The following is a 23548-nucleotide window of genomic DNA, read 5'->3' on the forward strand; positions in this document are numbered from 1 at the left end:
GCACTAAATATATTTTAAATATGTACGAATTAAAGCATTAAGTTAATGATAAGCATATATATGTTTGTGTGAGTGTAAGGTAAAATAATTGTCAAGTATTCATAAAATATTTTCAGCCTTCCCATTGACACACAGCCTGGCTCAGTTCTAGCCTCAACTTGTTTGGTTGTGTTTCAGTCGCTGATCGTGGGCGAGACGAGCGGCGCGGTCATAGGGGACTGCGTGTCCTCTGCGACTACTGCGCTCATGAACCAGGTGCCGCCGCCTCGCTTCTGCTCGACTGTGGTGCGCCTCATAGCGCTGCAGATACTGGCGGTGGGGGTGAGCATCCCTGCCTCCTGCTCGCCTCCAGAACATGCGAGGCTGATGAAAACTTGACAGTCCTATCGAACTAAACATGTGGTCCAATTATGTTTTATCGTAACTCCGTCTGTTCATAACTTAGACATAGTTCATAACTTATATGCACAACCCGTAACTGCATCTGTTCACAACTGAGATATACAACCCTTGTCGGAGCTTCGGGCCGAGCCCCCAATGACCGCTAGCTAGTATGTGTGTGTATTTATATATATATATATATATAAATGAACCCATATTTCTCCTCGTCATGCTGTAACTTGAGAACGGCTTTACCGAATTCATTCATTTTTTTTTATGTTTTCGAATACGTCGTAGAAGGTTCTTAAAGTAAAAAAAATTAAGAAAATTGCGCAGAAACTTAGAAAATTTAAGAAAACTTAACGACTACCTTTATTATAAACTTTTTTTATGTAATCATAGCCCCAGCGTTATATACTCTTTTCTCTTTGGAAGGCGGTCGAACAGCTCATTCAGCACTCAAGTTGCCGTTGAACATGCAAGTTAATGAAACTCAAACTTCCAACCTTTCGAGGAATTCTGCGATGACCAAAGTTTTGCAGCAAAGCAGGTTAATCGTTTGGGATGAATGCACGGTGGCACAAAAAAATCTTTGGAGACATTAGACCGTACAATGAAAGATTTGCGAAACATCCAAAACCGGTTTGGTGGAGCAATGATTCTTTTGGCAGATGATTTTCGACAAACATTGCCAGTAATGCCTTGATCAACGCCAGCCGACGAAATTAATGCATGTTTGAAGTCGTCCATTTTATGGAAATACGACAAGACACTAATATTAAATATGAATATGCGAGTCGTATTGTATTTTAATACATATGTACTTAAAGATAAAGATAAAAGAAAAGAAAAAAACTAATTAAATAATTTTAGTAACAGAACAGTTATATAAATCAAACCAGCATTCTTATTATTTTATTACTACTCTTCCTCAATCCACATAGCCTCCTAGAGTTTGTAGTATATTATAAGGAAATTCCTTTGTACGACATCTGGGCACCTCTGTGATTGTAATTGTTAATTTTTTTTTTGTGGGTTGACGCTTCCAAAACATTATTTTTTACTTATTCAATTTTGAGTGGTTATCTGAAGCCCAGCGTGTGTTACAAAAAGGAAGCAGAGCAAAGTTTGGTCTTTGCTATAACTGGTAGCATTTAACATGATTAACTTTCTGTCTGTTTTATAAGCATACTTTAATTTTTTTGGTATAAATAATTTTTTGTTTTATACTAAAACTTTTGTTAAACATTATTATTGTATAAGTCCTAAAACTGGCACGACCCCTTCTATATTCTTAATTTCTTTGAAAGTTAAAATTCATTTTGGTCTTAGAGCAAAGGAGTTCGCGTTCCGCCGAGGTTAGCGACCGCCGCATGCAGCGCACACACGCGTTCGTGCTCTATCTACTCCCCCTGTCCCCCTCCCACATTCCTTGGCGCCTTGAGGCTGACAAGGTTCAGCGTCCCAGTGACCTTGTACGGTCGCCAGCCAGTACAGAAGTCGCGCGCACGCGACGGGAGGATAAGCACAAAATTAATTTCTTTAAATTCAAAGGCACATGCTCTCTCTCAGCAAAAAATTCTCATTAGATAATAAATAGTATAAGTATTAGTATAAGTTACTAATTATTATAGGTTTAAAAGTGTTTGTTTTGTGGGTAATTAAAGTTTTGGATAACATTTTAATACTCCTACGAGACTATAAAAGCATCATGTTTGCCCCTGAAATGCTCTTGAAGGACCAAGGTCAATACGAGCTCCTATTAAGAAACCAATCAGACTCGGGTGACGCTGTCTCACTGAGGCGGCACCTTAGAGTAGCTTTACACGACGAGCTGCCGCAGTCCGTTAGCAATTTAAATCTGGACGTGTTGGACGAGTTTTCAGGTTGTGGTAGCAAGTTTGAGGAAATAGCTAATGTTACGTGCGATTTAGAAGAAGAAAATAGTCAGGCAAACATCACTCGCCTCCTCATTAGGCTCGAACACGTGACATGCTGTTTAAATAATCTGGCGGTGTTGTCCGCAGGCATTTAAATGTGTATACCAACGGGAGATACAGAAAAATCTACAACAGGCACTTATACTTGCGACCAAACTGCGAGCCCGGGCAGCTGTTTTAGAAGCCGCCCAGAGATCCGCGGAATGGAAAACTCTAACACCAGCACTTGAGAGTGAAACCCCTGCGCACGTAGTGGAGAACACCCCCTCCCCGCCCCAAGAAACTACGCAACCGGAGGAGCGACCTCCAAGGACTTTCGGCAAGGCCACAGCTAACCACGGTAGCCAACATACCACTCACGACGACCCAGGCGGCCATGTCCATCCATTCAACTGTACCTCAGGTACAGACTGCCACGTGGCATACCACGAGGCAGCACACCACGAGTGTGACATTATCCAGGCACTATCTGGATACTACAAATTATCCCTGGCATCATAATTTAGCCGGTATGTTTTTTTCCTTTCACCACCTCTCCCCTTCCTTATAATCCATACCTACAGTTCACGTCCAGTGTACCGTCAGCACAAGGCACACCCCTTCTTCCGGCGCACCCACTGCAAACTCTCCTGGTCACACCTCAGATCACACTGGCCCAACTGAGTCCTTCGACGGTGTACCGACCTATCATTCTGCCAGCCATGATGACACAAGAGCACCAAACAGTCCCTGTGCCACCACATACAGTTCCCAATCAGGCCTCTACGCAACCTACACATTCAAACGACAGTAATCTATACAATCTCTACGGGAAAATTCAACACCCGATTGAACGACTGTGAACAGGTCTGCCAGAGACCAACGGACTCGATCCGCGAAAATTAATTGATTTTTTGAAACACTTGTTAAAATTGCACCAAAAGGGGAATATCCCGGACAAACAACTTTTTGAGGTGATTTTCCCATTATCCCAGCCTCCTTTGAGTGAGCGCATCTCACTCGCAATTCAAGAAAATTTAACTTTTGATCAGTTTCATGCTGATATTTTAGATTTTTTTATTCCTGCCCGCCTGCGTTTAGACATACAGTTTCAATGGTTTAATCGCCTGCAACAGCGAGATGAAGCTTATCCGCATTACATAGCGGACATTAAACTGGCTGTACAAGTGCTCCGACTGGGAGTCAAAGAGCAAGACATCGTGAGTTCGATCCTTGACGGCATCAACCCAGCCGAAAGATCACGGCCTGTTTTTCAGGCTCGTCCGCGAAATTTTGCGGAGCTAGATAATTTGTGTATACACTCCACCAACGTGGAATATGCTGACTATCAGCTGAATAGGCCAGGCTATTTAAACGATAGTTCGAACTCCGGCGGGGAAAAGGAAAATAAAACGTTTCACAGTAAACATCAGCCGCAGTCCAAACACCAGACAGAATTTCACAATTCTTACAAACCTAAATACAATCAACAACAGAAGTTGCATTGTACTTTCTATAAAAGGGATGGCCATACCATTGACCGTTGCTATGTCAAAAACAACAAACAAAATTCCTAAAATTCAAAAAACACGTAAAGCGGTGGCCCGACCAATCTGCGTTTGGGTCACCTACAGACAACTCTTGGAAATTTTCCTACAATTGCGCAAATCAGTCAACGAACACAAACAAAAATTTAACACCCAAGAAATGTTTCCACAACAGGCAAAGAATACACAAAAAGAAATCAAAACAAAACAGTAATAGGAAAAAACAAAAGCAGTACAAGAAAACAGTAAAAAATAATCAGTTACACACGCATACATGCAAAACATGTGTGAACCCATTAAATCATGGTAAGAGAAAAAAACCCATAACATTTTTTGGTAATATCCCTATGGTACTACCATATATGAAAATATTGATTGGCAACCAGGAAATAACAGGTCTTGTTGACACTGGCTCGGTAAGAAGTTTTATTTCAACCAAATTATTTCACATATTGCAAAAGGATAAAGCAATTATAAAAACCGAACCTACTTATTTGCTGTGTTTTACTGCATCAGAGCAGCCCCTAAGTGTGAAAGTAGCCACTATCATTAAGGTAAAAATTGATTTGTATGCCTGGAATTTTCCATTCCTAGTTGCGGAAGATCTAGCTACCGACCTTATCTTTGGTTCTGACTTCATCGCCAAATCCGGCCTACTGATTCACTTGCAAACCAGGCAGGTCTCTTTAAATTTCAATCAAGGTTTCCCTATTCCTTTTGTGAACCCGCGGAATATAGACTCCAGCTTTTCGGCCACTATTATAGCCACCGCTGATGATGGAAATGTAAGCTTGGAACATCTCAGCCCCGTTAAGTTCAAAGATCGGCCATTAGTAATTTATGCGATAAATTCCCGGATATTTTTACCAGCAAATTAAGACGAACACATCTCATAGAGTACAATATTGAATTAATAGACAAAACACCCGTCAAGTCACATCCCTACCAGCTTTTAGGTCCTAAAATGCAGGTGATGCGAGAACATGTTCAAAAACTGTTAGACAAGAAGGTCATGGAACCCTCTACCTTCGCGTACAGTTCCCCAGATTTTCTCGTGCCTTAGGGCAAAGACCAACAATTCTGTGTAGTGGAATACACAAAAATTAATCAGCATATCACCATTGAAGTTACGCCATTACCTGACCTAAATACAGCCTTCCATTGGTTTAGCAAAGTAAAGTATTTCAGTTTTTTCGATTTAAACTCAGCTTACCGCCAAATTCCCCTTACAAAAGATTCAAAACCAATCACCGCCTTCTGCGTACCTTGGAACCTCTAACAAAATACGGTGGTACCATTTGGGTTAGCCACCGGAGCCCAGGTCCTCACTCGACTCCTGGACCAGATACTAGGCGATCTGAAATTTAAAACTTTGTATAATTATCTTGACTATGTCGTCGTATTTTCGGAAACTTTTGAGGAACACATCAAGCACCTTTCAGAGGTATTAAGCAGGTTAAGGAAAGCCGGACTAACTGTCAATACTAAAAATGTCAAATTCGCTTTCCAAGAACTATCCTTCTTAGGACATTTAGTTTCAAACAAAGGTATTACTATTGATCCATTTAGAACACAAACTATTAGGGATTTTCCACCTCAAAAAGACCCTAAGGGCATTGCCTGTTTTATTAGCATGGCCAATTTTTATTCCAAATTCATCCCTAACTTCGCGGAACATGCAGCACCGCTTAATGCGCTTCATGAGAAAAACACACAATCCGCATGGGGTCCAGAACAAGAAAAAGCGTTTAAAGAAAGTCCTCCTTGGTATACGAGCTGAAATGTTTGGCAAATGTTTTTGGAATCGATAAATTTAGGCAATTTCTAGAACACAGGGAATTTCTATTGTAAATGGACAATCAGGCTTTAGCCGGGCTATTGGCACACCCAAAACAACTAGGGAAACTCGGTCGCTGGATTGCGAAAATTTCGTCACTTTATTTCAAGATACAACATATCCGAGGCACACAAAACATAGTATCGCGCATGATTGAAAACCCCTCTATTCAAAATCCTCCAGAGAGACAGCCAATTTTATGCCAAGCCTTGCTTACCGATTTTCCACTGGCATTTTAGGATCTGGAGAAACACCAACAAGCCGACCCACATGTTTCTGACATGATCCAACTTTGTAACTCAGGGTCTCAGCCAAAGTATTATAGAATGTCTAAAGGCATACTACAAAAAAGGTCACAACAGTCAAAGTCCTACAAAATTGTTTTGCCACAAAATCTTCGTGACATGATTTTTCAGTATTATCATGAGTCACCCCTAGGGGCACATTTAGGTATTTACAAAACAAAACAAGGGATTTGGCGACATTTCGTTTGGGATGGAATGCATTAAGACATTATGAGCGAGTTAAATTATGTAAACTCTGCGCCTTAAGCAAACCCGCACAAAAGACACAATTCAGTTATTTGTCGTCGGAAGATGCCAAGTGACCTATGGAAAATTTTTTTATTGATTTTGTGGGTCCCTTCCCACGGTCTAAATTGGGACACACTACCTTGTTAGTGTGTGTAGATGCTATTACGAAGTTTGTTTGGCTGATTCCTCTAAGTATGGCTACAGCGCAGACTACCATCTCTGCATTAAGGGCCCATGTTTTCAAAACATGCGGCCTTCCATCAATTTTAATCTCTGACAACGGACCACAGTTCACCTCGAAGGCTTTCAAAAACATTTGCTTCTCGCACGGCATTCTGCATGTCAAACCACCCCGCATTACCCCCAACCGTCTCATGCTGAGAGATTTAACCTTAATCTGCGGTCAGCTCTCATCGCTTTTAATGCGCACGAGCATGATAGATGGGATTCCACTTTGGGGTGGCTGCAGATGATGTTCAATTACGCACAACACAAAGGTCACAAGTCGACGCCTTTCGAGTTAATATTCACTTACAAACCTAACACCCCCTTTCCATCCGGGATATCTGAAAAAGAGCCCATAAAATCTGAACCTCGCGCCCGAGGCCAGTAAAACCAAACACAACAAAAGTCGTTTCCTTAACCCCTACAGGGTAGGTGACACAGTGTTGAGCAAAGCACATCCCCAGAGTAGCCCGAAAACAAAAGTTCTGCCAAGCTCTCTAATCGTTGGATCGGACCCCTCCAGATCCAACGTTTCTTAACGCCCGTGACAGCTAGCCTAGCTGAACCCAGCTCCGGAGAATTCGAAACCAGAGCGCACGTCTCCCAATTAAAGAAAACACAGGCTAATCTAAAATAGATGTGTTAATTTCTTTCAAGACTCCGATCACAGGAGCTTCTCTAAAAACTATGGCATGCCTTACATTGTTAAATGTTAAAACTTCCCATAAACACTGGGTACTAATATTAAGAATAATTAAAAAATAAGTTAAATAAAAATCTATGGTACTAGAAATAAGCGTGATAATATTAAGATGTAATAGAATTAAGTGGCCACTTAGGAAAAGATTGTTTAATATTAGAGCGTAAGAGTTTTCACTATTTCTTTTTCCGCGCGCGCGGTACATATGTCAGTAGTTGGAGATAGGTGATTCTGGTACTCCCAGAAGTTATGTGTTTGGTATGTTAGACATAAGCATTGGCTTAAAAGAGAAGGTCGTATGTGCCGTTTATTATCATTTTTGGGCACAAGTTTTGAATTTTAAGTCTATTTTTTTCTTTTTTAAAGAAGGAAACAAAAAAAAGGTGCATTCTAATTTCATTTAATTTTGATTCCATTACTGTACTCTAGGACGTGATCTTGTGCAATCCAGTGCACCTGCGCTTGTTCACAGACCCAATTAGATACTTTAGCTGACGATTGGTTATCGCAGCATCTCGGCCGCAGTTTGCATCACGTTTTCTCCCTAAAAATGTATGACATTTCTTGCTAGCGAACGCTACACCAAGCCCCGCGCTAGCATATTTCATTTCTCGGAGGCAAGCATAGGTGAGCTGTTTGGCAGCATGTCGAGGAGCATATTACAGTCCTCGGCGACACCTTGGGACAGTCCACACAAAATTTTTCCCAGGCGACTTAGCAAGTTTTGACTCCCCTTCCATCATCTCCCACCTGTGGCTTCTTGAGAACTTCAACCCGGAGCATTGACCTCCAGTGAACCCGCGCAGGGTACATGATCTCTCCAAGGACATACGCCTTTGTTCAACAGAGCCCTCAGTGAAGCCTAGCGGTGGCAAAAATCCCTCACCTTGCTCTGTCCGCTGGTTGCGAGTGCGCCCAGTGCACTCTAGTGGATGTTTCCTTGACCCTCCAGTCAGTTTCTCATATTGGCCGCCAGAGCGCACTACTCATCCCTCCCATAAGAGACAGCTTGTCATAATCGACTTTGGAAACAGTCGCGGTGTGATTGCGACCTTAGTTCACCCGCGACCCTGGTGAGCACGTGGCGAGCACTTTTGTAGTCTTCTTCGCCCCTTCGGATATTTTCGGTTACCTTCGAGCCATTAGCCCACCAACCCCCCTTCTTGGATGGGCACTATAACTTTCTTTAATTAGGCGCGCAGATGCCATTTTTGAACATTCGGCAGGCAGCATTTGGACAGTACGGACCAAGCATCGCGATTCGCGATTGTCCACCTCAGTATTACTTCCATGACTTGACACTACGTCATGTAGTCTCAACGTCAAGGCATAGATGCCTTATTTTTCTTATTTTTATAATTGGCTGCCCGTAATAGTTTTTTTTAATCCAAAGTTTCTTTCTTCTCTCATCATGGCTACCGCGGACTTCCGCGCCGGGAGTTGCCAACTCTACTCCTGGAGCCAGCTAACGTGACTTCACCCAACTGTTTTGGGTAAGTGGTCGTCATATTTCTCCCCCCATCATTTTTGCCTTTCCCTGGGCGTAGTCTTGCCCAGCCTTAGCCGCCTGTTAACCAGTCTTGGCAATTTTGGACTTTGGTTACAGGCGGGTGCAAGAATTAAGGTGCATGAATCAGAATGGTACTTCTCTGCCAAAATTAGCAGTCCGTGATTGCGCTCATGCTGTCACAAGTTTTCTCCCCACATCGTTCGACATACCAGTTTCTTCATAAATCGAATTCTTCTGGATTTTAATCTACAAAAAAGCTCCTGTGCCAGGACCGCCAGTTTTCAGGACATAGTATTTGGTTAAATTCATTTCAAAGGCAAATTAAAAACAAAATGTAATTGTCTTTCTTTTCAGCCTGCGAGCTCACATAAAACCAGGGTCAAGTTTAAGAAATATGGTTGTATCTTTTATATGTACTTTGTTGCCCTGGGGCTCCCTTCTGTTTGTAATTAATGTATTTTAATACACGTGTACTTAAATATAAAGGAAAATATAAAGCTAAGTATATAATTTTAGTAAAAGGGCAGTCATATAAATAAAACCAGCATTCTTGTTATATCATTACTACTTATCCTCGATCCACATAGCCTCCTAGATAGTCTAGTAGGTTATAAGTAAATTTATTTGTACAACGTCTGGGCACCTTTGTGATTGTATTTGGTGTTTATTTTATTTGTGGGCTGACGCCTCCAAGGCATTATTTATAACTTATTAATTTTTGAGTGTTTATCTGAAGCCCAGCATTTTGTTACTTTTCTGTACTCACATTATTAAATAAGCTGAACATTTCTTGATCCAACACTTGAAAACCCGAAAGAACATTACATTTTCAAACTGGGAATCTACCGACTCGCTACCAAGTCGGACAGCAACCCAATCAGTAAGCCTACCTGTATTACGATCTACGCTACTCGTTACCACTGAGGGGAGGCATAGCCTCCACCAGAGTGAACCTCGAACTCTCTCTAACATAAGTGAAAATCTCCGCGCATCGCTGCGCCAACCAGAACAATCTATGGTTATTGAAACCAAATTTTCAAATAACTCCACCCTGACGTGCAGGCAACACCGCGCGGCCTGTTACGACAGCGCGCCCCAGACGCAATGGCCTGTGGCTGCGCCAGCGCGCAGCCGGACAAACAAACTACAAAGAAATGTGGAATCTGCAAGCTAGCAGCGTGCCGCGCCAGCCCTGTGGCCCAATTACTGGGACACGCCACTTGCTCCAACAAGTGAACAGGAATGCCAGCCCAGAGTCCTATCAGAAAAGTCCCCAAATTTGATTTCAAAACCTGGAAAATATTGAACAGCGAAAACAGTATTAGAGCTTTGGATTTATGGAATCGCGTCTTCCACAATCCCCCAAAACAATGTTCTTATCATATTAAATACATGGCACACACTGTTACATGAATGCGTTCAGGTCCCATCCTTCACTGGCTAATCCGGTGAAGAGGCCATACTGGCATGCCCCCCTTTTTTAAACTGAAATTTACATTTAAATTTTCATTTACTACCTTTTTATATTGCACACAACTTACTTAAGTATTATTTGATTGCATTTCAAAGAAAACAAGAAGTTTTTTAAAACAAAAATAAAATTAACTAAATATTTCAATTCTAAAATAATACAATTATATTATAAAATTAAATTTGATCATCATTCTGGATAAGACCTTGCCATCGTTAGAATGGCGTGATGCTCGACCACATGTATTTGTAATACATGAGTTCTTCGTGGATTGACTCTACTAACCAGAGCTGTGATGCTAGTAAATAATTCCCGTTGCTTCTGTTCATGTACATCAAGGAGAGAAGTTGATGATGGCACTCCAAGAGTGGTCGGTGCGCGCGGGCGGTGAAGTTAACTGCTGGAGGCGGCCAGTCTCAGTCCCGTGTGGTCATGAGAGGACATGTCAAGTGAGGTGCAGTGAACTGCTGGAGGTGGTCAGTCTCAGTCACGGATGGCCAGGAGAGTACACGTCAAGTGAGGTGCAGTGAACTGCTGGAGGTGTCCAGTCTCAGTCACGGATGGCCAGGAGAGTACACGTCAAGTGAGGTGCAGTGAACTGCTGGAAGTGGTCAGTCTTGGTCCCGTGTGTTAATGATAGGACACGTCAAGTGCGATGCAGTGAACTGCTGGAGGTGGCCAGTCTCAGTCACGGATGGCCAGGAGAGTACACGTCAAGTGAGGTGCAGTGAACTGCTGGAGGTGGTCAGTCTTGGTCCCGGGTGGCCAGGATAAGATACGTCATGTGCGGTGCAGTGAACTGCTGGAGGTGGTCAGTCTTGGTCCCGGGTGGCCAGGATAAGACACGTCATGTGCGGTGCAGTGAACTGCTGGAGGTTTCCAGACTCAGTCACGGATGGCCAGGAGAGTACACGTCAAGTGAGGTGCAGTTAACTGCTGGAGGTGGTCAGTCTTGGTCCCGGCTGGCCAGGATAAGACACGTCATGTGCGGTGCAGTGAACTGCTGGAGGTGGCCAATCGTGGTCCCGGGTGGCCAGGAGAGGACACATCTCGCGCGGGAGCAGCGCTGTAGGTCCTGCTGTGCAGCGCGCTGCGCGCTGGCATTAGTCTGCAATCAGAACAGACTCTGGCATCAATTGTGTTGGGATTTCTTAATGAGCTGTCAGCCGTAAGACAGCCAAAAAAATACTTCCTTTGTAATATCAAATATATATTTTTGGGATAATTAACTTTAATATTTTACCTAACTAATCATAGGCATGAATGATTGTTTATTCTGTGATAATTAAACAATTTGGCACTTAGTATTGGAAATTTTGTTTGCTAATGTTATTGTACCACTCTAAATTTTAAAATATTTCAAGTTAATTTTACTTTATTAATAAATATTTTTGATCAAGAAACCTTCACCAGGTCGTAATCCTAGCTGGTTAACTGGGCGGGAAAGCGTCCCGGGGTTCTGGGAGTATGGAATACCACCTTTCCTGAGGTATTCTTAAGGTGAAATTTAAAAAACAATCATTAAATTGGTAGGTTTTTAAGCTCTTTTAGACTATTTTCCCCATAAATCATAAAATAATAGCCAAAATTCTGTGTTTAACTAAAAAACGAATTGTTAATTACTTTAGTTAATAGACAAACAATTTTATTGTAGATATATTTACACACAAATAAATGTATGCCTTTTTTTTTTACTTGAATCGAGTATACTGCCTGATTTTTTATTTTGTAGTTTGTATATTTTTGGTATTTTTACTTCAAAATAGGGTGACTATATACTGGGTTGGACAATTCTAGGATTGTCACTACCACCCTTAGCAAACCCGAATTACACATATGCTTGTCTGTGGACTTAACTTGGGCGTAAGGAAAACCTAGTGTCGTGATTGGAGGCTTCGTTGTTCTAGGATACTTTATCCCTTTATAAGAATTTTCCCGTTTGAGGTATTTAGCATACTCTGTAGCGACCTTTATGTTGTCTATTTATGTTATAATCATAAGTCAAGCAGAAGCCTTGGTTAGATTCCTTCTACATAATGAGTAGTAGCAGTATTCTCGTAGAAAATCAAATGGAACAATGTATTTTCATGTCAATTTTGAGCTAAAATTGTATTTTTTTAAATCTGACTAGGCTCAAACCAAGTTCGCCAATGTGGTAACCATTAATTAAAAATATTAAAAATTAATTGTATGCTTATTGGAACCATTTAGAATTTTTTTGCCGCCATACATGCATATTATAGACAACAGTGCCTATTATTAAATATAAAGTATCAACATTAAGAGACACATTATTAAACAATTGTTTCACTCTCTGAATAATTTAATGTGTTCAGATTTTTTAAAGTGAATTCATAATAGTTTTAAAACGACCCAAAAATGTTCCATTAAATGACAGATAATTACTTGTCTTACGATATCTTTATTGACACAAGTTCTCTCTATCGCACTCCAGATAACCAAAAACGTCGACCTACTCTAGTAAATAGAAATAGACAAAAATATAATCCAATATGTTTGTCAATATTGCAAACCATTTCACCGCTCGAAGAAACACTCGCCTTAGAGTTTGAGGTAGACATATTTTGAAATACGTACATGTTGACCTTTATTTATAGGTATATTAATTGTGAATCAATCCCAGAACCTTCTAATACAATGTTGAAAGTTCTTTTAACAATATTTTTTTTCCAAAATTTTAAATTTATTTAATTTTTGTATGGATTTGTTTAACTTTATTGTATATTTCATGTTTAAACCAAATAATTTAATATATATTTCTTAATGGTAATCCTATGAAATGTTAAATGTGTTTAAATTAATTTCAATAATTTCGAGCCCCAGAAGGCAACTGGCTTGATGATCACATGTTGTCCCACATGAGTCCTGCAGCGAACTGAAACAGGCCGGGAGGGTGGGAGGTGTGACGGCGCAACTGTGACGTCATGAAGCCTCGCCTGCCAGTCCGTGCCGCTGTGGAGTGCGAGAACTCTCATGCGCATTGTCAACATTTGTTTGCTATAGAGGTTATTGACCACTAACTCATTTCACAGGATTGTCAGAAACGGTCGGGCACAACACTGGCAGCAGAGTTAATTTGTTTACTTTGTTTTCAGGAAAACTATTCCCTGGAACAAGTTTGCGGCGGCAGCGCAGTCCTGCCAACCACCGAGAAAACTGAAACCATGCTTATGAATCTGCTCATGCCGCTGTGTCTCCGTGTTGGAAGCGGTCGCAAAGGTATTTCACTTGTTTCCTGATTGCCTCTTTTCAATATCTAAAACCAGCATGTATCATTAAGAGAAAAATGGCATTTTTACAATAATTTTTTTTACTATGCTAAAATTATTATTTATATTTCTGTTTAGTATTTTGTGCATGGATATGCTACTAAAATTGTTTTAGGAGACTTCAGGAGTTTCATTGGAAATTTGGCCTTTAGCATATTAAAAACAGAGCGCTTTTAACTTAGTACATGAAATAGATTTGAAAATTCTTTAGCAATTGACACCTCGACTTGTAAGTATATCGTAACGGGTAAAACTGCAGAGTGATAAAGAGAGATAGAAGACAATTTTCTTAATAAAAATGAATTAACCAAATAATATTTCAATTCAAAATAACTGCTCAGGTCATTAATAATTTTTATTCAATCGAAAATTATTAATGAACAATGAATATTACTTACTGTAGAAATAATAACACCATAAAATAATATTTTAAGATTTTTAGGACCGCAACTATAGCATGAAAACATTTCTAACTAAACTCTATAAACTTCTAAAAAGCAAATCATCTCAGATTAATTTTTATTTTTACCCACATTTATAATAATACTTAATATTACTCAGCAAACCCAATTATATAATATTATAACCAGATACAACAGCATGTGGTTTTTGGCTTTCATTTCTTTTATAAGTATTTAAGAAACTTATATATAAGTATTTGTTAGAAATTTTATGAAAAATTAAAAATTAAAAAATATGAATTAACGAAATTATTTATCACTTCAAAATAAGGGCTCCGGATATTTGTTTATTGAATAATCAATATTGATTAATTAACAATAATATTATTCACTGTTCAAATACATTTACCCTAAAGAAAATTTGTTTGGTAAAATTCAAAGCTAGTATTGAATATAATAAAATAAATTTTATAGTTTGTGTACTGTGTATACTGTACATCCATTATATGTACTGTGTGTACCGGGCGTTCATTGTGTGTGCCCGGTGCGTGTACTGTGTTGATAATGAAAAGTGAGTATCGGTGTTGGAAAATGAGTGTCGAATTGAGTTTTGATGGAAAGTGAGTGTTGAATTTAGTGTCGATGATGGAAAATGACTGTCGAATTATATGTGATGATGGAAAATAAGCATTATTTGTGTGTCGATAAGGTAAAATGAGTGTCGATAATGGAAAATAAGTTTCTTTTAGTGTCGATCATGTAACATGAGTGTCGACGATGGAAAATAAGCTTCGGATTGAGTATTGCTGATGAAAAATGGGCATCAAATTACTTGTATCCAGAATCATGTACATGTAGCAAAGTCCTGAAGGTTCAATTTTATCCAGTTGTATAAACTCAGTGACCCAAAAAGGAAAACTGACTTCTTAATTGGTACACAGGAAGCATGAGTTTTGCAGCAGCCACACGGCTGACACGCTTGTTCAGCTGGTGTGACGTGGAATCAAAGTGTTAGTTGCTGGAAAAAGCCTTGTAGCAGTATGTGGTGTTTGTGCAGATGTCCCGAGGATGCGGCAGGCCGACATCAGCTTCGCCCTGACAGTGGTGTTACACGCCATGAACCCGCCCAGCTCCAAGACGCCGGTGAATGCGCACACCATCAAGACTGCGTCAGAGATGAGGTGCGGCAGCCTCACTCAGGGCGGCCGCGACAAGCCGCTGCCCGTGTCCAAGTCTCTGGTGCAGGTGTGCTTCCTAGGTGAGTCTCTGGTGCAGGTGTGCTTCCTGGGTGAGTCTCTGATGAAGGTCAGCTTCCTGGGTAAGTCTCTGGTGCAGGTGTGCTTCCTGGGTAAGTCACTGGTGCAGGTGTGCTTCCTGGGTAAGTCTCTGGTGCAGGTGTGCTTCCTGGGTAAGTCACTGGTGCAGGTGTGCTTCCTGGGTAAGTCTCTGGTGCAGGTGTGCTTCCTGGGTAAGTCTCTGGTGCAGGTGTGCCTCCTGGGTAAGTCTCTGCTGCAGGTGTGCTTCCTGGGTAAGTCTCTGGTGCAGGTGTGCTTCCTGGGTAAGTCTCTGGTGCAGGTCTGCTTCCTGGGTAAGTCTCTGGTGCAGGTGTGCCTCCTGGGTAAGTCTCTGGTGCAGGTGTGCTTCCTGGGTAAGTCTCTGGTGCAGGTGTGCCTCCTGGGTAAGTCTCTGCTGCAGGTGTGCTTCCTGGGTAAGTCTCTGGTGCAGGTGTGCTTCCTGGGTAAGTCTCTGGTGCAGGTGTGCTTCCTGGGTAAGTCTCTGGTGCAGGTGTGCTTCCTGGGTAAGTCCCTGGTGCAGGTGTGCCTCTTGGGTAAGTCTCTGGTGCAGGTGTGCTTCCTGGGTAAGTCTCTGGTGCAGGTGTGCTAACTGGGTAAGTCTCTGGTGCAGGTGTGCTTCCTGGGTAAGTCTCTGGTGCAGGTGTGCTTCCTGGGTAAGTCTCTGTTGCAGGTATGCTTCCTAGGTAAGTCTCTGTGCAGGTGTGCTTCCTGGGTGAGTCTCTGGTGCAGGTCTGCTTCCTGGGTAAGTCTCTGTTGCAGGTGTGTTTCCTAGGTGAGTCTCTGGTGCAGGTGTGCCTCCTGGGTAAGTCTCTGGTGCATGTATGCTTCCTAGGTGAGTCTCTGGTGCAGGTGTGCTTCCTGGGTAAGTCACTGGTGCAGGTGTGCTTTCTGGGTAAGTCTGTCGTGCAGGTGTGCTTCCTGGGTAAGTCTCTGGTGCAGGTGTGCTTTATGGGTAAGTCTCTGGTGCAGGTGTGCTTCCTGGGTAAGACTCTGGTGCAGGTGTGCCTCCTAGGTAAGTCTCTGCTGCAGGTGTGCTTCCTGGGTAAGTCTCTGGTGCAGGTGTGCCTCCTGGGTAAGTCTCTGCTGCAGGTGTGCTTCCTGGGTAAGTCTATGGTGCAGGTGTTCCTCCTGGGTAAGTCTCTGCTGCAGGTGTTCTTCCTGGATAAGTCTCTGGTGCAGGTGTGCTTCCTGGGTAAGTATCTGGTGCAGGTGTGCTTCCTGGAAAAGTCTCTGGTGCAGGTGTGCTTCCTGGAAAAGTCTCTGGTGCAGGTGTGCCTCCTGGGTAAGTCTCTGCTCCAGGTGTGCTTCCTTAGTAAGTCTCTGGTGCAGGTGTGCTTCCTGGGTAAGTCTCTGGTGCAGGTGTGCTTCCTGGGAAAGTCTCTGGTGCAGGTGTGCCTCCTGGGTAAGTCTCTGCTGCAGGTGTGCTTCCTGGGTAAGTCTCTGGTGCAGGTGTGCTTCCTGGGTAAGTCTCTGGTGCAGGTGTGCTTCCTGGGAAAGTCTCTGGTGCAGGTGTGCCTCCTGGGTAAGTCTCTGCTGCAGGTGTGCTTCCTGGGTAAGTCTCTGGTGCAGGTGTGCTTCCTGGGTAAGTCTCTGGTGCAGGTGTGCTTCCTGGGTAAGTCTCTGGTGCAAGTGTGCTTCCTGGGTAAGTCTCTGTTGCAGGTATGCTTCCTAGGTAAGTCTCTGGTGCAGGTGTGCTTCCTGGGTGAGTCTCTGGTGCAAGTCTGCTTCCTGGGTAAGTCTCTGTTGCAGGTGTGTTTCCTAGGTGAGTCTCTGGTGCAGGTGTGTCTCCTGGGTAAGTCTCTGCTGCAGGTGTGCTTCCCGGGTAAGTCTCTGGTGCAGGTGTGCCTCCTGGGTAAGTCTCTGCTGAAGGTGTTCTTCCTGGGTGAGTCTCTGGTGAAGGTCTGCTTCCTGGGTAAGTCTCTGGTGCAGGTGTGCTTCCTGGGTAAGTCACTGGTGCAGGTGTGCTTCCTAGGTAAGTCTCTGGTGCAGGTGTGCTTCCTGGGTAAGTCTCTGGTGCAGGTGTGCCTCCTGGGTAAGTCTCTGCTGCAGGTGTGCTTCCTGGGTAAGTCTCTGGTGCAGGTGTGCTTCCAGGGTAAGTCTCTGGTGCAGGTCTGCTTCCTGGGTAAGTCTCTGGTGCAGGTTTGCCTCCTTGGTAAGTCTCTGCTGCAGGTGTGCTTCCTGGGTAAGTCTCTGGTGCAGGTGTGCTTCCTGGGTATTTCTTTGGTGCAGGTGTGCTTCCTGGGTAAGTCTCTGGTGCAGGTGTGCTTCCTGGGTGAGTCTCTGGTGCAAGTGTGCCTCTTGGGTAAGTCTCTGCTGCAGGTGTGCTTCCTGGGTAAGTCTCTGGTGCAGGTGTGCTTCCTGAGTAAATCTCTGGTGCAGGTGTGCTTCCTGGGTAAGTCTCTGGTGCAGGTGTGCTTCCTGGGTATGTCTCTGTTTAAGGTATGTTTCCTAGGTAAGTCTCTGGTGCAGGTGTGCTTCCTGGGTGAGTCTCTGGTGCAGGTCTGCTTCCTGGTTAAGTCTCTGTTGCAGGTGGGATTTCTAGGTGAGTCTCTGGTGCAGGTGTGCCTCCTGGGTAAGTCTCTGGTGCAGGTATGCTTCCTAGGTGAGTCTCTGGTGCAGGTGTGCCTCCTGGATAAGTCTCTGTTGCAGGTGTGCTTCCTAGGTAAATCACTGGTGCAGGTGTGCTTCCTGGGTAAGTCTCTGGTGCAGGTGTGCTTTCTGGGTAAGTCTCTGGTGCAGGTGTGCTTCCTGGGTAAGTCTCTGGTGCGGGTGTGCTTCCTGGGTAGGTCTCTGGTGCAGGTGTGCTTCTTGGGTAAGTCTCTGGTGCAGGTGTGCCTCCTGGGTAAGTCTCTGCTGCAGGTGTGTTTTCTGGGTAAGTCTCTGGTGCAGGTGTGCCTCCTGGGTAAGTCTCTGCTGCAGGTGTGCTTCCTGGGTAAGTCTCTGGTGCAGGTGTGCCTCCTGGGTAAGTCTCTGCTGCAGGTGTGCTTCCTGGGTAAGTCTCTGGTGCAGGTGTGCTTCCTGGGTAAGTCTCTGGTGCAGGTGTGCTTCCTGGGTAAGTCTTTGGTGCAGGTGTGCTTCCTGGGTAAGTCTCTGGTGCAGGTGTGCCTCCTGGGTAAGTCTCTGCTGCAGGTGTGCTTCCTGGGTAAGTCTCTGGTGCAGGTGTGCTTCCTGGGTAAGTCTCTGGTGCAGGTGTGCTTCCTGGGTAAGTCTCTGTTGCAGGTATGCTTCCTAGGTAAGTCTCTGTGCAGGTGTGCTTCCTGGGTGAGTCTCTGGTGCAGGTCTGCTTCCTGGGTAAGTCTCTGTTGCAGGTGTGTTTCCTAGGTGAGTCTCTGGTGCAGGTGTGCCTCCTGGGTAAGTCTCTGGTGCATGTATGCTTCCTAGGTGAGTCTCTGGTGCAGGTGTGCTTCCTGGGTAAGTCACTGGTGCAGGTGTGCTTTCTGGGTAAGTCTGTCGTGCAGGTGTGCTTCCTGGGTAAGTCTCTGGTGCAGGTGTGCTTTATGGGTAAGTCTCTGGTGCAGGTGTGCTTCCTGGGTAAAACTCTGGTGCAGGTGTGCCTCCTGGGTAAATCTCTGCTGCAGGTGTGCTTCCTGGGTAAGTCTCTGGTGCAGGTGTGCCTCCTGGGTAAGTCTCTGCTGCAGGTGTGCTTCCTGGGTAAGTCTATGGTGCAGGTGTTCCTCCTGGGTAAGTCTCTGCTGCAGGTGTTCTTCCTGGATAAGTCTCTGGTGCAGGTGTGCTTCCTGGGTAAGTATCTGGTGCAGGTGTGCTTCCTGGAAAAGTCTCTGGTGCAGGTGTGCTTCCTGGAAAAGTCTCTGGTGCAGGTGTGCCTCCTGGGTAAGTCTCTGCTGCAGGTGTGCTTCCTTAGTAACTCTCTGGTGCAGGTGTGCTTCCTGGGTAAGTCTCTGGTGCAGGTGTGCTTACTGGGAAAGTCTCTGGTGCAGGTGTGCCTCCTGGGTAAGTCTCTGCTGCAGGTGTGCTTCCTGGGTAAGTCTCTGGTGCAGGTGTGCTTCCTGGGTAAGTCTCTGGTGCAGGTGTGCTTCCTGGGTAAGTCTCTGGTGCAAGTGTGCTTCCTGGGTAAGTCTCTGTTGCAGGTATGCTTCCTAGGTAAGTCTCTGGTGCAGGTGTGCTTCCTGGGTGAGTCTCTGGTGATAGTCTGCTTCCTGGGTAAGTCTCTGTTGCAGGTGTGTTTCCTAGGTGAGTCTCTGGTGCAGGTGTGTCTCCTGGGTAAGTCTCTGCTGCAGGTGTGCTTCCCGGGTAAGTCTCTGGTGCAGGTGTGCCTCCTGGGTAAGTCTCTGCTGAAGGTGTGCTTCCTGGGTGAGTCTCTGGTGAAGGTCTGCTTCCTGGGTAAGTCTCTGGTGCAGGTGTGCTTCCTGGGTAAGTCACTGGTGCAGGTGTGCTTCCTAGGTAAGTCTCTGGTGCAGGTGTGCTTCCTGGGTAAGTCTCTGGTGCAGGTGTGCCTCCTGGGTAAGTCTCTGCTGCAGGTGTGCTTCCTGGGTAAGTCTCTGGTGCAGGTGTGCTTCCAGGGTAAGTCTCTGGTGCAGGTCTGCTTCCTAAGTAAGTCTCTGGTGCAGGTTTGCCTCCTTGGTAAGTCTCTGCTGCAGGTGTGCTTCCTGGGTAAGTCTCTGGTGCAGGTGTGCTTCCTGGGTATTTCTTTGGTGCAGGTGTGCTTCCTGGGTAAGTCTCTGGTGCAGGTGTGCTTCCTGGGTGAGTCTCTGGTGCAAGTGTGCCTCTTGGGTAAGTCTCTGCTGCAGGTGTGCTTCCTGGGTAAGTCTCTGGTGCAGGTGTGCTTCCTGAGTAAATCTCTGGTGCAGGTGTGCTTCCTGGGTAAGTCTCTGGTGCAGGTGTGCTTCCTGGGTATGTCTCTGTTGAAGGTATGTTTCCTAGGTAAGTCTCTGGTGCAGGTGTGCTTCCTGGGTGAGTCTCTGGTGCAGGTCTGCTTCCTGGTTAAGTCTCTGTTGCAGGTGGGATTTCTAGGTGAGTCTCTGTTGCAGGTGTGCCTCCTGGGTAAGTCTCTGGTGCAGGTATGCTTCCTAGGTGAGTCTCTGGTGCAGGTGTGCCTCCTGGATAAGTCTCTGTTGCAGGTGTGCTTCCTAGGTAAATCACTGGTGCAGGTGTGCTTCCTGGGTAAGTCTCTGGTGCAGGTGTGCTTTCTGGGTAAGTCTCTGGTGCAGGTGTGCTTCCTGGGTAAGTCTCTGGTGCGGGTGTGCTTCCTGGGTAAGTCTCTGGTGCAGGTGTGCTTCTTGGGTAAGTCTCTGGTGCAGGTGTGCCTCCTGGGTAAGTCTCTGCTGCAGGTGTGTTTTCTGGGTAAGTCTCTGGTGCAGGTGTGCCTCCTGGGTAAGTCTCTGCTGCAGGTGTGCTTCCTGGGTAAGTCTCTGGTGCAGGTGTGCCTCCTGGGTAAGTCTCTGCTGCAGGTGTGCTTCCTGGGTAAGTCTCTGGTGCAGGTGTGCTTCCTGGGTAAGTCTCTGGTGCAGGTGTGCTTCCTGGGTAAGTCTTTGGTGGAGGTGTGCTTCCTGGGTAAGTCTCTGGTGCAGGTGTGCCTCCTGGGTAAGTCTCTGCTGCAGGTGTGCTTCCTGGGTAAGTCTCTGGTGCAGGTGTGCCTCCTGGGTAAGTCTCTGCTGCAGGTGTGCTTCCTGGGTAAGTCTCTGGTGCAGGTGTGCCTCCTGGGTAAGTCTCTGCTGCAGGTGTGCTTCCTGGGTAAGTCTCTGGTGCAGGTGTGCTTCCTGGGTAAGTCTCTGGTGCAGGTGTGCTTCCTGGGTAAGTCTCTGGTGCAGGTGTGCTTCCTGGGTAAGTCCCTGGTGCAGGTGTGCCTCCTGGGTAAGTCTCTGCTGCAGGTGTGCTTCCTGGGTAAGTCTCTGGTGCAGGTGTGCTAACTGGGTAAGTCTCTGGTGCAGGTGTGCTTCCTGGGTAAGTCTCTGGTGCAGGTGTGCTTCCTGGGTAAGTCTCTGTTGCAGGTATGCTTCCTAGGTAAGTCTCTGTGCAGGTGTGCTTCCTGGGTGAGTCTCTGGTGCAGGTCTGCTTCCTGGGTAAGTCTCTGTTGCAGGTGTGTTTCCTAGGTGAGTCTCTGGTGCAGGTGTGCCTCCTGGGTAAGTCTCTGGTGCATGTATGCTTCCTAGGTGAGTCTCTGGTGCAGGTGTGCTTCCTGGGTAAGTCACTGGTGCAGGTTTGCTTTCTGGGTAAGTCTGTCGTGCAGGTGTGCTTCCTGGGTGAGTCTCTGGTGCAGGTGTGCTTTATGGGTAAGTCTCTGGTGCAGGTGTGCTTCCTGGGTAAGACTCTGGTGCAGGTGTGCCTCCTGGGTAAGTCTCTGCTGCAGGTGTGCTTCCTGGGTAAGTATCTGGTGCAGGTGTGCTTCCTGGAAAAGTCTCTGGTGCAGGTGTGCTTCCTGGAAAAGTCTCTGGTGCAGGTGTGCCTCCTGGGTAAGTCTCTGCTGCAGGTGTGCTTCCTTAGTAAGTCTCTGGTGCAGGTGTGCTTCCTGGGTAAGTCTCTGGTGCAGGTGTGCTTCCTGGGAAAGTCTCTGGTGCAGGTGTGCCTCCTGGGTAAGTCTCTGCTGCAGGTGTGCTTCCTGGGTAAGTCTCTGGTGCAGGTGTGCTTCCTGGGTAAGTCTCTGGTGCAGGTGTGCTTCCTGGGTAAGTCTCTGGTGCAAGTGTGCTTCCTGGGTAAGTCTCTGTTGCAGGTATGCTTCCTAGGTAAGTCTCTGGTGCAGGTGTGCTTCCTGGGTGAGTCTCTGGTGCAAGTCTGCTTCCTGGGTAAGTCTCTGTTGCAGGTGTGTTTCCTAGGTGAGTCTCTGGTGCAGGTGTGTCTCCTGGGTAAGTCTCTGCTGCAGGTGTGCTTCCCGGGTAAGTCTCTGGTGCAGGTGTGCCTCCTGGGTAAGTCTCTGCTGAAGGTGTGCTTCCTGGGTGAGTCTCTGGTGAAGGTCTGCTTCCTGGGTAAGTCTCTGGTGCAGGTGTGCTTCCTGGGTAAGTCACTGGTGCAGGTGTGCTTCCTAGGTAAGTCTCTGGTGCAGGTGTGCTTCCTGGGTAAGTCTCTGGTGCAGGTGTGCTTCCTTAGTAAGTCTCTGGTGCAGGTGTGCTTTCTGGGTAAGTCTCTGGTGCAGGTGTGCTTCCTGGGAAAGTCTCTGGTGCAGGTGTGCCTCCTGGGTAAGTCTCTGCTGCAGGTGTGCTTCCTGGGTAAGTCTCTGGTGCAGGTGTGCTTCCTGGGTAAGTCTCTGGTGCAGGTGTGCTTCCTGGGAAAGTCTCTGGTGCAGGTGTGCCTCCTGGGTAAGTCTCTGGTGCAGGTGTGCTTCCTGGGTGAGTCTCTGGTGCAAGTGTGCCTCTTGGGTAAGTCTCTGCTGCAGGTGTGCTTCCTGGGTAAGTCTCTGGTGCAGGTGTGCTTCCTGAGTAAATCTCTGGTGCAGGTGTGCTTCCTGGGTAAGTCTCTGGTGCAGGTGTGCTTCCTGGGTATGTCTCTGTTGAAGGTATGTTTCCTAGGTAAGTCTCTGGTGCAGGTGTGCTTCCTGGGTGAGTCTCTGGTGCAGGTCTGCTTCCTGGTTAAGTCTCTGTTGCAGGTGGGATTTCTAGGTGAGTCTCTGGTGCAGGTGTGCCTCCTGGGTAAGTCTCTGGTGCAGGTATGCTTCCTAGGTGAGTCTCTGGTGCAGGTGTGCCTCCTGGATAAGTCTCTGTTGCAGGTGTTGTTCCTAGGTAAATCACTGGTGCAGGTGTGCTTCCTGGGTAAGTCTCTGGTGCAGGTGTGCTTTCTGGGTAAGTCTCTGGTGCAGGTGTGCTTCCTGGGTAAGTCTCTGGTGCGGGTGTGCTTCCTGGGTAAGTCTCTGGTGCAGGTGTGCTTCTTGGGTAAGTCTCTGGTGCAGGTGTGCCTCCTGGGTAAGTCTCTGTTGCAGGTGTGTTTTCTGGGTAAGTCTCTGGTGCAGGTGTGCCTCCTGGGTAAGTCTCTGCTGCAGGTGTGCTTCCTGGGTAAGTCTCTGGTGCAGGTGTGCTTCCTGGGTAAGTCTTTGGTGCAGGTGTGCTTCCTGGGTAAGTCTCTGGTGCAGGTGTGCCTCCTGGGTAAGTCTCTGCTGCAGGTGTGCTTCCTGGGTAAGTCTCTGGTGCAGGTGTGCTTCCTGGGTAAGTCTCTGGTGCAGGTGTGCTTCCTGGGTGAGTCTCTGTTGCAGGTATGCTTCCTAGGTAAGTCTCTGTGCAGGTGTGCTTCCTGGGTGAGTCTCTGGTGCAGGTCTGCTTCCTGGGTAAGTCTCTGTTGCAGGTGTGTTTCCTAGGTGAGTCTCTGGTGCAGGTGTGCCTCCTGGGTAAGTCTCTGGTGCATGTATGCTTCCTAGGTGAGTCTCTGGTGCAGGTGTGCTTCCTGGGTAAGTCACTGGTGCAGGTGTGCTTTCTGGGTAAGTCTGTCGTGCAGGTGTGCTTCCTGGGTAAGTCTTTGGTGCAGGTGTGCTTTATGGGTAAGTCTCTGGTGCAGGTG

Source organism: Bacillus rossius, chromosome 6, assembly GCF_032445375.1.
Source record: "Bacillus rossius redtenbacheri isolate Brsri chromosome 6, Brsri_v3, whole genome shotgun sequence".
Classification (NCBI taxonomy): Eukaryota; Metazoa; Arthropoda; class Insecta; order Phasmatodea; family Bacillidae; genus Bacillus; species Bacillus rossius.